The sequence below is a fragment of the Pongo pygmaeus genome, chromosome 12 (assembly GCF_028885625.2).
Source record: "Pongo pygmaeus isolate AG05252 chromosome 12, NHGRI_mPonPyg2-v2.0_pri, whole genome shotgun sequence".
Lineage (NCBI taxonomy): Eukaryota > Metazoa > Chordata > Mammalia > Primates > Hominidae > Pongo > Pongo pygmaeus.
The window spans coordinates 90,818,587-90,830,375 of NC_072385.2; positions in this window are offsets into that span (position 1 = coordinate 90,818,587).

Consider the following 11,789-nt stretch of genomic DNA (forward strand, 5'->3'; position numbering starts at 1 on the left):
GCAAAAAAAGGAAGTTTTATGTGAGTCACAACATTCTGCTGAAATGCAAAACTGATAAGGCACTTGTTCTGGTTCTCACTCCCCAATCCTTCTACAGTAATAATACCTGTCATTTATTGGGCCAGGCACTGTAGATAATTTATCTCTGTGTACCTCTGTCCCAGACAGTGTTCACACCCCATATTTAAATCTCACAATGACCCTGTAAGTTGGCATTATTTTTTTTTCCATTTGACAGAGGTGGAAATTGAGGCATTTTCCCAAAATATCGCAGCTAATAAGTGCCAGAGCCAAAGACAGGTCTTCCCTCTCATCAGTATCTCATTGGCCCTCCTGCAGTGGGACCCATAACACTGCCACCCTCATTCCCAGGCATTGTCTGCTTCTCTGTGGTTTTCAAGTAGCAGAGGTGTGCCCTCCAAACGTACCTAGTGGTCACACATTTTCATTTTCAGAAGGCCTCTTCTCATTTCTCTCCTTCTGTGTAGGTCAATATTAGGAGAGAAAGCCATGTAAATGACCAATGATCATTAAATAATCAGTAAATGGTGCTCAGTTTCATTAGTAATACAAATGAAAACCAAACCATAATGAAATACCATTACATACCCACTGGATAGAATAGACAAAATTAAAAACACTGATAATATCAAGTGTTGACAAGAATTTGGAACAACTGGGACTCTTACATATTGGTGGGAGTGTAAACTAATAGAACCACTTTGGAAACTGCTTGCCAGTTTCTACTAAAACTAAATATACACCTTCCCTGTTACCCAGTATTTCACTCCCAAATATATATCCAACAAAATGATGTCCATGTTTATAATGCTTATGGTAGCACTATTTATAATAGCTAAAAACTGAAAATTTTCCAAAATGCCCATCAACAGTAAAATGGATAAATAAATTACTGTATATTCACAAAATGGAATACTATACATCGATGAGAATGAACGAACCACAACTCACACAACAACATGGATGAATCTCACAAACATAATTTTGTTTTTTGTGTGTTTGTTTGTTTTTGAGACTGGGTCTCACTCTGTCACCCAGGCTGGAGTGCAGTGGTGTGATCTCGGCTCACTGCAACCTCTGCCTCCCAGGTTCGAGTGATTCTCCTGCCTCAGCCTCCCAAGTAACTGGGACTACAGGCAAGTGCCACCATGCCCAGCTAATTTTCATATTTTTAATAGAGACGGGATTTCACCGTGTCGGCCAGGCTGGTCTTGAACTCCTGACCTCAAGTGATCTGCATACCTTGGCCTCCCAAAGTGCTGGGATTATAGGCATAAGCCACCATGCCCAGCCCATAATTTTGAACAAAGAATTCACACACAAGAATATATGCTGTATGGTTCCGTTTATATAAAGTACCAAAACAGCCAAAATTGTTTTAATCAGGATAAGGGTTACCCCCAGCTAGGGGGATAGAAGGACTAGAAGGAGTCAAGAAAGGGGCTTCTAGGGTACTGGTAATACTCTATTTTTCAAGCTGGGTGCTGAACACAAGTGTGTTCCTATTATGAAAGTTTATTGAGCTGTACTCTTATAATTTGTGTACTATTTCTAAATGCATATTATACTTTATTAATACAAGTTTTACAAAGATAAAGGCAGATAGTCTCTCCTTTCCATCCTATTTCATCCCTACCCAATAAAGTCCATTTTCAAGACAAAGGAGTTACAAATCCAGAGGGCCTGTGTCTGAAATGCCATGCTCATCTGTCCCTACCATGGAGGTTCCTAGTGTCTGAACTGCCCTATCCAGCCCCGTATATGCTCTGCAGTGCGCCCCTTTGTCCTGCACTGATTATTCGGTCTCTGGCTGGATTGAATTTTAGCCTCTTGTTTTTGGGGTTTGTCAAGGGTTATTATTATTCTAAGTTAATAATAAGGTCAGAGGTGGGGGAGGAGAGGGGTTGTGGATTTTCACCATAGGAAGCTTCTGAAGGGAAATGATTGTGTTTGTCTATTGATTACTTCAATAGACAATAGATTACTATGTCCTTCAAGCATGGATTAATTAACACCTTAGGGTAGTTATGTTAGGCTGGAATATTAAATGTAGACCCGTATATGCTCTGCAGTGCACCCCTTTGTCCTGCACCATGAAGGTAATAGAAAGGAAGTAACAAGAGTTTTAGAGTCAGACAGAGCCCAGCTCTGCCACTGACCGACTGTAGGACATTGAGCAGACCACTCAGTCTCTCCAAGCACCTATTCCCTGTCCTCAAACAAAATGATGGCATATGCTGTTTGTTGCCTGCCCAAATACCCTTCCTTCCCTGCTCTTCACTTCCCACCAGGGCTGAGCACGCCAGCTGTGTGACGTCCCAGCCTCCCCTGTCGCTACAGCATGTGCATGTGACCTTTCAAAACAATGGAGATGGGAGCGCAAAAGCATGGGAGGGCACTTGCGGTCTTGGTGACATTTTTTTGCCAGGCCTGGACCCCGACCTCTGGACAAGTACAGTTGGGGAGAGGCCTTGGGTGGCTTCTCTTAGGGGTCTTAGGGGTTTGGCTTCTCAATTCCTCCCACCAGGATAGAGGAGAGCTCTTTCCAAGCTGCAAGCCAAGTCTTGGGGCAAGATAAGGCATCAGGCATATTGGATCTAACTATTAGTGGTTCAGAAGTACCTTCTTATGTCAGTTTCAACAAGTATTTGTTCAGTGCCTATGAGTGCCAGCTACCATGCTATGTGCTGGGAACACAGTGTTAGACAAGGCAAATAGGATCCTTGCCTATCTGTTAATAACAGTCACAGCAGTTAAAGCAAACTTGAACATTGCCAGCTTTTCAAATCACTGCAAGCATATTCTCAAGTCTGTATTTGGAAACCCATCAAATTCCAAGGACGCTTCCAGAGCTCTTGGCTTAAGGTTGCCAGAGAAAAATTATTTTGAGTGAAAAGGTATTTATTGAGCCTCTACATGTAAGATGTGAGTATAGAAACAGAGGAGGTGGGTTTTCACTCTTCAAAAAACTTAAATCCTGAAGTGGTTGCTATATGACAAATAGTTGATCGGAGTAGCAAAAGGTATGTTCCAGAAACCACAGGGAGGTCTAGGGCAGTAGAGTCATCTTTGGGGAGGAGGTGACCCTAAAGGTGGTAGGATTCTGTTAGACAGGAAGGACAGGAGATGGCCCCTGAAACCAAGTGAAGGCACTGCCTAAGTGGGGCAGAACGCAAGCTGAGGATGGGGCTAGGAGGTGAATCCGGCCAGAGAGGTGGTTTGCAGCCTGATCCGGAAGAACCTTAAATACCAGGCCAAGGAAGCAGGACCACATCCTACGAGCAAAGGGAGATTTCAGGTAAAGAAGCAATATGACAGAGTGGGTGCTGTGGGAAGATTAGTCTGACATCTGTGGAAGAGATGATTTAAAGACGCTGGAGGCAGCAGCTAGAAGCCTGAGCAGCTTCGGAGCTTTCAGAGAGGGGATACCCTCTACTTTTCCTCCTGGCTCGGTTGCCCTGCTGAGTGTCTGTAGAAGTACTGTGTGGAAGAACACTGACTGCCCCCCAATATCCATTTAACCCTCTCTTCTTTCTCACAAAATCCTGAATTTGTTTGGGGCAGCAAGCTTCTCTGTTAAAAATATTCACCTTTCAAGTTGAATTATGAAATTTAAAAAAATATTCGCAGCCCCCAAATCTAGCTAGGATGCCATGTAACACATTTCTGGCCAATGAGGTGTATAAAGAATTTTACAGTGGGGCTTCTGGAAAGGTCTTGTTTTCTTTATAAAAAGACAGAATGGGCTGGCCCAGACTTCTTTCCTCACCTTCTTCCTCCAGCCTGGAACTCGGATGTGATGCCTGAAAGTGATGCAGCCATTTGTAACCATGAGAACAAAAGCTATAAGTCAAGAATGGCAGAACAGGGAGATAGCAAGAGTCTTGATTTTTTTTTTTTTTTTTAATTGAGATGGAGTTTCACTCTTGTTGCCCAGGCTGGAGTGCAATGGCACAATCTCGGCCCACAGCAACCTCCACCTCCCGGGTTCCAGCGATCCTCCTGCCTCAGCCTCCCGAGTAGCTGGGATTACAGGCACATGCCACCACACCCAGCTAATTTTGTACTTTTAGTAGAGACAGGGTTTCACTGTGTTGGTCAGGCTGGTCTCAAACTCCCGATCTCAGGTGATCCACCTGCCTCGGCCTCCCAAAGTGCTGGGATTACAGGCGTGAGCCACTGCGCCCGGCTGAGTCTTGATTCTTAATGAGCATCTGCATCCAATTGGACTGCTTATACCCAGGCTTCCAACTATGGGACAAAAATAACCCCTTACTTGTTTAAGGTTTCTCTTAAGTAGCCAAATGTAACTCCTAGCTGATTTACATGGAAACCTTGAACCCCTCAGTTTTCTTCTTCTTTCCATGAGCCCACAGCTGGTGCAGGAACAGGTGATGCATCTGCTATGTGCTTTTCAGAAGCTGCCCACAAGAACAGTGGAAGAGGCCCTCAGTTTGTTCTTCCCACCTTGGTCCCAACTCCCTCAGCCTTGCAGGGCCTCCCTGGCTTGTCTGGATCCTCCTGGGACCAGGGGACAATGCTAGCTGAGACAACCTAGCATATAAGATCCCAGGCTGTGAATCTAAGAGAAGGGTGCTGGGCCAGCAATCAGGAATCCTGGGATCCCAACCCATCTCTGCCATGAATCAGGGCATGACCTCAACCCATTCTCCATCCCCCTAGGTTTCAGTCACTCCGTCTTTGAAAAGAGGAGATTTAGCTAGGTCTGCAATTTTCAAACTATATAAATTAGTTTGCATTCGGCTACAAATAGCAAAAGCAAGCAGGCAGATAAAAATAAACAGCCAAAACCATAAACGGACACACAGAGAGAAACAAAAACCAAAAATAGCATAATAGTTTAAACAACAAAGAAATTTATCATTGAGGGTAACAAGAAGTCCAGAGACACTTCGGAAATGGTTTGGTAGCTGCTTCCCAAGGTCATCAGGCACTCCACAGTTCTCCATGGATTCTGGCTTCCTTCATGGGCACAGGCTGGCTCCCACAGCGCCAGGCACAATAGCAGTCAAGGAAGAAGAGAATCCATCTTTCTTGTGTTCATTTTTTCAGAAACAGGGTCTCACACCATTGCCCAAGCCGGAGTGGTATGAACACAGCTCACTGCAGCCTCAACCTCCTGGGCTCAAGTGATTCTCTCACCTCAGCTGCCTGGGTATCTGGGACCACAGCTCCTCAGGGGTGCACCACCACACCTGGCTAATTTTTAAGATTTTTGTAGAGACAAGGTCTCACCATGTTTCCTAGGCTGGTCTTGAACTCCTGGGCTCAAGCCATCCTCCCACTTTGGCCTCCCAAAGTGCTGGGATTACAAGTGTAAGCCACCAAGCCTGGCCTGTGTGCCATTTTTAAGAGCAAGAAACCTTTCCCATGAGCCCCCAGCAGACTTCTCTTTACCTATACTGGCCAGAAGTGCCTATTCCTAAACCAATCACTGAACAGGAAAGTGCGATTACTGCCTGGTGTGAACGTATGTTGGAGAGCCAACCAGGACCAGGACAGCAAAGGAGGCTTCCTTTCTAAAGAAATACCACACACCCCCATGACGGAGAGCAGAGAAAAACAGAGCCCTTTGGACTGAAGATGGGGAGGAGACTGGAGCCCACCCATGGATTCCTCAAGGTCCCAGTCACAGAAGTTCCAAAACAGCTGGGCTTGATCTCTGAGACACCTCCCTGCTCTACTACCCTATGCTTCTAAGATTAATGGCTCTGGCAGAATAGGGTCAATATGAAAAAGAAAACTAACCACATCTACTGAGGTTGCCCTGAAGACGGGGCCAGTCAATAGGCCTGCTATAGGTAAGGGAACTGCATAGATTGTCTGTACTCTGCTCTTAATAATAACAACATGCACACACACATATGTTTTCTGCTTTCCAGGATCTTGGACACATACAATCTCATCCAGTATAAGAAGAAGTCTTATAAATAGTGTGAGGCCCATATGTCTTTATTTTAGAGATGGGGAAACCAAGGCACAAGACAAGGAGGTATTTGCTCCAGAAAACTAGGGCCTGGTAGAGCCTAGCCTGAACTATCAGCTGCCAATTTGGCCTAAGGACAAGTGACACTCCTGGGAAACTGAGGGTACCTTTATCCTAGGCGTGATGGGGAAGCCCCTGGTCAAGGTTTATTGAGCCACGGGTTGCTGGCTGGGTGACTTGAGCTTCTCAATTTCTCTGAGCCTCACTCCCCTCCTCTGTAGTGAGGTTACTCAGAGGACATCCCTCTCGGGGCCACTGGGAGGACTGGGGAACACTTTGAAGGCCCCTGGGTTGTTTAAAAGACTGTGAGGTCATCTTGGCTGAGGGTCCAGACAGTTTAGGGAGTGCAAACTCTGTTCCTTTACCTCCAGACTGTACCCGAAGGAAGACTGAGACCAAAACACAGGCTGCTACCCCATGCCTGGCCACCGCCTCCTCCCTGGGGCAACTGAGGTTGTAGCCTGGCCAGGCACCTCCCCCACTCCCTCGAGGCAGGCGGCTGCTAATGGCTCTCCCCACAAGCTGGTTCATTAAAGATTTGTTCTGTGGAGTTGCAATCAAAATAAACAGACGGGCCTGAAAGCCAGGGAACTAAAAACCAATTAAGAGGGAATGGAGATGGAAGGAGGGAGTGGTGGGGGCAGGAGGAGAAAAGAGGCCAGGGCTTTCCAAAGACTCAGTTCCCATGGCAGCCAGCTTCCAAAATAGTCTGGGAATGAAAAATAATGAAAACCACCTCAGAGAGAAAAGCGATCCTGGCAGGAGAGTCCCGACCTTGGGATTGCCTAAATCCCCTTGCTCACAGCTCCCAGAGGGCACCTGGGTGGGTCAGGGCACTGGTGACCTGCCCTCCACCCCCCAATCATTCCCTGGCCCCATCCAAGGTAGTAAACGGGTAGCCCTTCTGCAGAACCTCTGCTAGGGCTTTGAGCCACATTCCAGCCCCGCCCCACGGGCACAGGAAGACCAGGGAAATGTAATGGGGGTGAGGGCAAGGGACTAAGGGACGGGGTGGGGACAAGGCTGAAAGGGAATGTTCAGGACACCCAGAGGCTTACATGGGGCCCAAGGTAGGATCCCTAGTCCAGTTGCAGAGGTCTTCCTGGAGGAAGTGACATTCAAACTGAGATCTGAAGAATGAGTAGGAGCTGGTCAGGAAATGAACAGAAGCAATGGGGCTTCAGGACGAGAGCACAGGCATTGCAAAGGCCCAGGGAGCAGAAGAGCAGGAGAGACAGAAGCCAGAAGTTCAGCAGGGCCAGCAGTTATTGAGCTGGACATACTCTGTGCCAAGCTCAGTTCTCTCGTAGGTACTGAATCCTGAGAGGCAGAAACCCCTGGCAGGCTAAGGCTCAAAGATCTCAAGGTTGGGGAGCCAGGATCCCAGCATGAATCTGTGGGCCCTGCACCCACCTTCTTTCCCCTCTGCCTGGAGCTGGACTTTCCGGGGCACCCCAGTTCCCTGCCCCTTCCCTTGTCCTGGTGACCCAGAAGCCAAGCACGACCGAGTTTCTAGCAGTCATTTCTGGTGCTATCTCGGAGGAGGCCCTGCTGCCCACCAGGAGGCATCACCGGTTAACCATCTCCAGACCCCCTTGTGGTCTGGTTTCTGTTTCATTGGTGAGGCAACAGGAAAACTGAGAGCCTATTAAGTTGACTTGCAGATGCCAAAATGGAATCACAGCCAAAATTACGTTAACCCTTTCACACCCCCTCCTCCACCCGCCGTCCAGGGCCACAGAAATCAGAGTGTTGAACCACATGACCGCTTGGGAGAAGCAACCACCTCGGCCCCAGGGGATGGGCTCCTAGATCCGGAGCGGCACCTGGCCTACCCAGGCAGGGCTGATGGGTCAGGCGTCCATCCTGCGCAGGTGCAAGCCACAGTGCTGGTGACGGAGGAGTGCCCACCCAGCAGCCCTGACAAATGGAAGGGCTCGTAGCTGGAAAGCAGGACTGTGCAAACCGGAGCCGGCTCTTCCAAACAGGGAAGAGGTCACGTGGGGCTGAGCTGCACAGTGGGGGTTCTCAGGGCACTGATCTTTCACTCTCATTCCAGGAAGTCAAGCCATCACCAAGTGGGAGCCCACTGGAAATGGGGTGGCCCCGAGAAGGCAAAAGCACAGCCATCGTCTCTTAACTCAGTGTCCCCTGGAGGCTCTGCACAGAAAAGGGTAATATGGGCCAAGGAAAGAGCACTGGACTGGGAGTCTATCCAGAAGGGAGCAGAGCGTTTGTCCTGTCCTTGTGGCGGGGCAGAATGAGCACAGGCTTTGTGGTTAGATTCCCCTGAGTATCAACCTTATTTCCCCATCTGGGAGCTGTGTGACCCTGGGTCAATTACTCCTCCCCGAGCCTCAGTTGCCTCAGCAATAAATGGATATAATATAGACTACCTCATAGGGTCTATATCAGGATGAAATAAGGTGCCAGAGTGCCCAAAGCAAGCTGGGCATGTAAAGGGAACTCCCTTGCCTCCAGGCCGCAGCTTCAACTGTAAAATGGGCTGACAACCATCCTGGGTTAAGTATGTCCAGCACTTGAGACACTACAGAGGGCTGCAGATACATTCAAGGGGTCTCTGGCTGGGGAAGACGCTGAGACGTTATTCCCTTTCCAGCCTCCTTTGCCCTTGGCCTTCTTCTCACCTGCCATCAGACAGAGGCCTCCCTCACTCTGCACAGCCTCCTTCTGGGTGGCTGTGAGGGCTCCGTGGCCACAGAGATGAAAGAATATTTCTTGTGCACCTACTCAAGGCAATGATCAGAAACTGGAATTATTATACCCCCTGCCCAACCAGCTTATAGTTGAAGGAAATGTGGTTCAGGCACAGCAGGTGACTCACCTGGAGTCACATGGTTTCTAAGCCCTTGCTTGGGTTTGGAATCCCAGGCTTGACTGACTCCAAGGCCCATGTTCCTGCCTCTGCCCCACTCCATGCCCGCAGTTCACCAGCAGCATAACAGCCCGGGGAACCTGAGACCTGAACTGCCCAAATGCTGGGACTATCCTGAAGTGGCCTCCCCTCCTGTGGGTGCTGAGACAGTGGTCACCACTCCACCATCGGGAGAGATGGACACTCCAAACTACCACCAACTCCCTCGCTGGCCAAGGACCACCAGGAATGAGTGGATGGGATGGGAAACAGGCAGGAAGTGGTGATGCTCAGGTCTGAGTGTGAGTCTGGGCTCAGCCGTGTTGACTTGCACAAGTTTCCTCACCCCCCTGGCTCTCCGTGACCTCATCTGTAGATCCTGGACAGGAAGAACACTGTCCTATCTCGCAGGCTGTCAGGAGATTTAAATGAGATGACTGATGGGTGTTGAAATGGTCAAGCCTTGTTGTCACTGGTAATTAGCACACTCGTTATTTGTTTGTGTTTCTAAGCAGCAGATTCGCTAAGTGGGTTAAACCGCTTCTCAGCCCCAGCTGCTCAAGTGTCCTGTTGACACTGGTCCTGCTTTGTTCACAGACAGCAAAGGTGAATCCATGCCTTGCACAATTGGAACAGCCCATACCCCAGGGGAGCCCGCATGGGGCGCAGACTGTTCAGCTTTTGTGCTGGTTTTCTTGGCCCTCAGGCCAACCAAGCGATGGGAGGCAAGCATAGCAGGCATTCTTCCTCCCCTGGGTTCTCAGAAATGGATAAACGAACACATGAGACCCACAGCCACCCCGGCATATTTGCAGGGAGCGCTTACTATGTGCCAGACAGTTTGCTCCTCTACAGATAGAATCCTGGGAGCTTCTCCCTGCAGCCCTGCAATAGGGGTGGCTTTCTAACCCCCACCCCTCCACTCCCTTCCTTCCTTCCCTCTCTGCCTCCTTCCTTCCTTCTCCCAGCTTTCCATCTTTGATTCCAAAAGTCAGTCCCAGGCAGTGGCAGGGGGCAGCAGGATTGCTGGCCCTCAGGGTACCTGTCTAGGGCAGGAGGGAAGGGCCCTGGGAAGTTAGGATCATGGCCTCGCTGTCTACGAGGACCCAGGGGACCTGACTCAGGCAGAGCAGCAAAGGGAACAAGCCAAGTGCAGAGATACTGAACCCAGGGAAGGGCATTGACTCATCTGGGGCACTGGCCTGAGCGGGGAAGCCCTTCTGGCTGGGATTCCAAGAAGGAATATTTCTCAGCCAGTCCCAAGTTTGATACCTCCAAAATTAACACCAGAGGCCCCCCTCAGTAAAGCCTGGGGCACGATAGGCACACTATCAAGGAGCATCAAATCAAACTGATCAGGAACTCGAGGAACGTCGCTTCCTCTGATGCCTGAGAAAACAGGAGGCGAAGCTGGGCCAGGTTTTAAGGAAGGATTGGGAGAACCAGGGAGCCCAGAACAGCCAAGAGAAGGACTCTGGCCCTGAAGGAGCTAGGTTCAGGTGCTGAAAAGAAGCCCCCAGTGCTGGGAGGTGGGGCTCTACTGGAGTAATATCTCCTGAGCTGCAAGTAGCTGCACTCCCATGTTCCTGGTGTCCACAGAGCCACTAGGCTCAAGGGGATACTCTGCTTCTCACAGGTCAGCCATTCAACCCTCCTGGCCACCATGAGGCAGGAATCAGCACTCCCAGGTAAATCTAAAGAACCTGAAGAGTTTTGTTGTTGTTGTTGTTGTTTTTAATAGAGACAGGGTCTCCCTCTGTCATCCAGGCTGGAGTGCAGTGATACAATCAGAGCTTATTGCAGCCTCAAACTCCTGGACTCAAGCGATCCTCCTGCCTCAGCCTCCTGAGTAGCTGGGACTACAGGCAGTTCTCATCATACCCAGCTAATTCTTTTTTTTTTTTTTCTTAGTATTTATTTATTTTTGAGATGGAGTTTTATTCTTGTTGCCCAGGCTGGAGTGCAGTGGCAAGATCTCGGCTCACCGCAAACTCCGCCTCCCGCATTCAAGCGTTTCTCCTGCTTCAGTGTCCCAAGTAGCAAGGATTACAGGCATGCGCCACCACGCCCAGCTAATTTTGTATTTTTAGTACAGACAGGGTTTCTCCATGTTGGTCAGGCTGGTTTCAAACTCCCAACCACAGGTGATCCACCTGCCTCAGCCTCCCAAGGTGCTGGGATTACAGGCATGAGCCAACACGCCCAGCCCACACCCAGCTGATTTTGTTGTTGTTGTTGTTGTTTTGAGACGGAATCTCGCACTTTCACCCAGGCTAGAGTGCAGTGGCACGATCTCAGCTCACTGCAAGCTCCACCTCTCAGGTTCACGCCATTCTCCTGCCTCAGCCTCCCCAGTAGCTGGGGCTACAGGTGCCCGCCACTACGCCAGCTAATTTTTTGTATTTTTAGTAGAGACGGGGTTTCATCGTGTTAACTAGGATGGTCTTGCTCTCCTGACCTCATGATCTGCTCACCTCAGCCTCCCAAAGTGCTGGGATTACAGGCATGAGCCACCGCACCCAGCCCACACCCAGCTGATTTTTTTAAACAATTTTTGTAGAGCTGGGTTCTCACTCTGTTGTCCAGGCTTAGGAACCTGAAGTTTAGAGATGAGTACCAAACCCATCTCATGGTACTCAACCCCAGACTTGCTCAAAAATACTTGAGGAATAACCAGCTCTGGGTCACATAGTGTCCTTGTCAGGGCCATAAGGCTGCAAAGAACCTACGTGCTTATTGTTTTAACAGGACAAAAATTGTTAACCAGAGATTGCCCCAAGCCTTTCTCTCCTTTCTTGCTCAAGGAGCTCTGACTTGCCCACACCTTCCCTTCACTCCTCGCCCTTGAAGAGGGCCTGTCTTGCAAGGTGGTTCTTTGGAACAGAA